This window comes from Ictalurus punctatus, chromosome 4 (assembly GCF_001660625.3).
Source record: "Ictalurus punctatus breed USDA103 chromosome 4, Coco_2.0, whole genome shotgun sequence".
Lineage (NCBI taxonomy): Eukaryota > Metazoa > Chordata > Actinopteri > Siluriformes > Ictaluridae > Ictalurus > Ictalurus punctatus.
In genome coordinates this window covers 21258547-21263546 of record NC_071284.1, presented here as the reverse complement: position 1 = coordinate 21263546, position 5000 = coordinate 21258547, and the positions used below count along the sequence as shown (strand labels likewise).

The following is a 5000-nucleotide window of genomic DNA, read 5'->3' as shown; positions in this document are numbered from 1 at the left end:
ACGAACAACTGCATCACAGAGGGTCCCGCTACGCGCTCCACGTTGAAGCGAGTCCCATGCACCACTGGTTCCTTCAGTAGCCACGTTAGGGTCTCACCGCCTGGTCTTCTCCTTTTGTGGAGCATCCCCCACACAGTAAACAGTCCTTGGTAGAACTTTGGAAGATCTTGAAGTTTGTGAGAAGTCAGGTCCATCAGCCACAAAGACTCAGCAAGACCCAAATTCCGGCCTCGTGTCAATATGGTTCGGGCCAAGGGTCTCCAGACAAGGTCTCTGGGCCCAACAAGGAGCCTCTGAATGAACTGGAGTCGGAAGGCGGCGCCCCTGCTGGCGAGATGGAGGAGTCCCTGCCCTCCTTCCTCCTTGGGTAGAAAAAGTACGCTTTGCGGGACCCAATGCAAACGGTCCCAGAAAAAGTTCACCAATGCTGCTTGTATTTTAGCCAGCAGCTGTGCTGGAGGGTCTACGCATGCTAAGCGGTGCCACAGCATAGACGACACCAGATTGTTAATCACAAGTGTGCGACCCCTCAAAGACATGTGCGGTAAAATCCATTTCCATTTATTTAAACGCCCTTCCACCTTCTCTAAAACATTATCCCAATTTTTCCCCACAAAAGTATCATCACCGAGATAAACACCAAGATACTTGAAACCGCATTTGTTCCACCTCAGCCCAGCAGGTAAAACCAGTTTCTTACACAGCTCACCGCCCAATGTTATCGCTTCACTTTTTCCCCAGTTAATTCTTGCAGAGGACACTACACCAAACTCATTAATGCTTTCTACAAGGGTGTCAATATCTTCTTGTTTCTCGGTGATGACAACAACATCGTCAGCATAAGCAGATAATTTAAAAACTGTTTCACATCCAGGAAGGGTTACACCTGAAAGAGACCGTCTTAATCTGTTTAGGAGAGGCTCTATGGCCAAGGAGTACAGCATGCCAGATAATGAACAACCTTGTCTGACTCCTCTCTGAACCTTAAAAGGAGCACTTAAACCACTGTTGATCTTTAAAATACTCTCAATGTCACTGTACAAGACTCGCACCATGTTTATAAAACCCGAGCTGAACCCGAACGCACCTAGCGTTTGCCACAGATATTGATGTTCAACTCTGTCAAAGGCCTTTTCCTGATCTAGAGAAATCAAGCATGAATCACAGCCCAATGACTTGGAGAGGTCCAGAACATCACGAATTAGAATGATGTTATCAGATATCAACCTGTTGGGTATGCAGTAGGTCTGATCGACATGGACAACATGCTCCATAACTTGTCTCAGCCTCATGGCCAACACCTTTGATAAAAGTTTGTAGTCAGTGCTGAGAAGAGCCACTGGTCGCCAGTTTCTGATCTCCTGTAAATCTCCTTTTTTAGGGAGAAGAGTAAGGATTGCCCTCCTGCAGCTCAATGGTAGTTGCCCCTTGTTCAAACTGTCTCTGATAACAAGCAGTAGATCCTCTCCGATCACAGGCCAGAATGCTTTATAAAAGTCCACAGGAAGACCATCAATACCTGGTGCCTTACCGCACTTTAGGCTCTGCAACGCAGAAAGTAGCTCAGCAGCAGTGATTTCAGCCTCCAGGTCTGCGTTGACCTCCTCTGAGACCTTGGGTAAACCCTCATAAAAGGACTGCGCCACCTCTGGTTTCTCCTGGAACTCTTTCCTGAAAAGCTTTTCATAAAAAGTTACTGCACACTTACGGATCTCCACAGACTCCTGTAGCAGGTGCCCGGTGTTGGACCGCAGAGAGTGCATGAGCTTCCTCTGTCCATTCCTGTGTTCAAGGCCAAAGAAAAAGTGAGAGGGTGCATCCATCTTTACGACATTTTGGTGACGAGATCGAACCAGAGCACCTTGAGCAGAGAAACCCAACAGGTTAGATAGAGCTGATTTTTTCCTCTGGAGACTTTTTAAATGTTCTCCTTTTCTAGAGAAATTTGCCAAATCTTGCAGCTTCACTATTTCACTCTCCAAATTTTTCATGGCCCTCGTCATGTCTTTTGTGACATTGAGAGTGTACTGTAGGCACAGCTGTTTGATCTTACCCTTCCCTATGTCCCACCACTGTTGTAGAGACGTGTATTCGGACTTAGTTTTTGTATAACTTCTCCAAAAATACACAAAAATATCCTTAAAAGCATTGTCAGACAACAGAGACGCGTTAAAATGCCAGTAGGCGCTATTACATTTCACATCCTTAATAAAGATGGAAACTTGGACAAGGGAGTGGTCTGAGATTCCAACTGGGTGTATTGAGCAGCTTCTCAGTATGTTGCTTTGATGTGCGAAACAATAAAATCTATCAAGCCTTGCCAAAGACAAAAAGTTGTCTTTCACATGAGCCCAAGTATACTGACGCTGAGTGGTGTGGAAGAGCCTCCAAACATCACACAGATCGTTTGCATCGATTAATTTAACCAGACATCCCTTACTGGCTCCATGTGGCTCCGGGTGGTTTCTATCCAGCACTGCGTTTGCAGTGCAGTTAAAATCACCACCCAGGAACATATATCCGTCATCACCACAATTACTAATAACAGTGTTTAAAGTGTTTAAGAAGACCACCCTTTCTGTGCCTACAGTTGGAGCGTATACATTGATAAAATTTAATTTGACATTTTGGAATACAGCTTGTATTTTTAACAAACGACCCTCAATGATTTCCTCAGTTACACAAGAGATGGGTAAAAAATCTCTAGAAAACAAGATCCCAACCCCTCCGCTGTTACTGCTCTTATGACTGAGGAATGTTTCCCCGTCCCATTCCTTCTTCCACGCAGTTTCATTATCAGCTGTGCTATGTGTTTCTTGTAGGAATATGACATTTAGCTTCTTAGCCTTAAACAAGCTGAAAAGGGACGCTCTCTTCACATCCTCTCTAGCACCATTAATATTCAAGGATCCCAGCTTTATGTCGCACATGGCAAATGATAAACTGCATTCAAACAGAAACGTGAGATTGAGACAAAATAGGGAAAAACAGAATGTGAGACATTTAACCATCTTTCACCATTTTCTCTCTAACTTTCGTCATCAGTTTCTTGAGACGATAACCGTCTTGTTCACTAAAAGTTGGTTGATCGGTGCTTTCTGTGTTCTTCATAAACATTTTAACAGAATTAAGGAACAATTTTAAATCTGGGAAAGAATCCTCAACTTTAACGAAACGCATGCCTTTTGTCCTGTCTAAAAACGACTGAATTTCAGTGGAAGAGTAAGCGCCCTCTACCTCCATCTGAGAGTCTCCGCCTACATCACTTTCCACACTTTCACCCTCTTGTGTGTTTGTAAGACCGTCCTCTGACTGAGATGAACAGCCCATTGATTTAATCTTTGACACTTTTGCAATTTTTTCAGTGTTTGATTTATTTTCCGGATTTTTCCTCTTGGTGGATAATTTAGGGAGGTCAGCGTCCATGTGAACCTCCTCCTCATTAGCCAACACTGACTCTGCCACCCTGGTTGCGGTGTGACCAACGTTCACCTCCACTTCTAACCCACCCTGTTCGTTCTGTTCTCCCTCTACGTTCCCCGTCACCTCATTCTCCTGATCGCTATGGTCTCGGTTTTCCTCCTGCGAGGCTTGCACGCTTCCCTGCGGTTCGTCCGGTACCGAGGCCCTGCTTTCGGCTCTAACGGGCAGGGGTCCCTCTGCGTGAGCAGCTGGCCGGCTCTCGCCTGCTCTCTCCGGGCACGAGCGGATCACGTGTCCTACAGCGCCACACCCAAAACACTTCATGGTTTCTGACGTTACATGCACGGTGTAGTCAAAGTCATTGATTTTAAACTTAAACACCAAGTTCAGTTCTTCGTCGCTCTTTTTAAGAATCATATGAACCTGCCTCCTGAAAGACACGACGTGTTTGAGGTGGGGAGACTTACAGCTGATAGGGATCATCTTTATCGGAGACACTAGTTTACCGTACCGCTCCAGCTCTTTCTCCAAAAGCTCGTTTTCTAGAAACGGGGGTACGTTTGAGATCATGACCTTTTTAGCGGGATTTACGAGGGACAAAACTGACACGTGAGAACCTTTAATCACTATTCCGTTCACAAGTAGCTGATTTACTTTATCCATGTTATCTAGAAAGATCACAACCGCGCTGTTCATTCTAGACGCAGCTTTAATACTTTCATAACCGACAATCTCGCCGACCGCTAGACTACACTCCTCCACCGAGCACCCGTCAGGTGGGGACAGTTTAACGGCGTGTCTGCGAGTCAGTTTGTGAAAGCTAAACTGTTCACCTGCCGCCATGCCGACCGGCCACGCCGGCAGCCACCGACTCCACCAAACACACACTCCACCTTAAGAAAAAAAAAGGATCAGATAACTTATAAACCTCAACGCGCACACTCGCTCACAACAAAGAGAAATAATAGAGAAAGTAGATTAAAGAATAAAGCGTCCAAGGAAGGACAAATGCTCTCACACACGCAGCTCTCGCGCTAACCACACCCACTCCCAGCATACACCAGAGAGAGAGAGAGATAGATATAGGTATATATATATATATATATATATATATATATATATATATATATATAACTATATCTCTCTCTCTCTCTCTCTCTCTCTCTCTCTCTCTCTCTCTCTCTATATATATATATATATATATAGAGAGAGAGAGAGAGAGAGAGAGAGAGAGATATATAGGTAGGTAGGTGTGTATATATATATATATATATATATATATATATATATATATATATATATATATATATATATAGAGAGAGAGAGAGAGAGAGATATGGGTAGGTAGGTGTGTGTGTATGTATATGTATATATATATGTATATGTATGTATATATATATATATATATATATATATATATATATATATATATATATATATATATATATATATATATATATATATATATATTCAATTCAATTTTATTTGTATATCGCTTTTTACAATAGACATTGTCTCAAAGCAGCTTTACAGAAATATCAACATGGTATACAGATATTAAAGGTGCGAATTTATCC

At 43.2% G+C, this 5000-nt stretch overlaps 1 protein-coding gene across 3 annotated transcripts in view; it reads left to right on the top strand.

The window, feature by feature from the left end:
- sema4ba (sema domain, immunoglobulin domain (Ig), transmembrane domain (TM) and short cytoplasmic domain, (semaphorin) 4Ba) overlaps positions 1–5000 on the top strand; it is a 173993-nt gene that overhangs the window by 78774 nt on the left and 90219 nt on the right. The window contains exon 1 of one of the 3 annotated variants that reach the window (XM_053678048.1): positions 1766–1883. The exons of the other annotated variants lie outside the window; for them this stretch is intronic. The gene's annotated coding sequence lies outside the window, so the exon portion shown is untranslated. Of the gene's footprint in view, positions 1–1765; positions 1884–5000 lie in introns of those variants that run through there. 3 annotated transcript variants of the gene reach the window in all.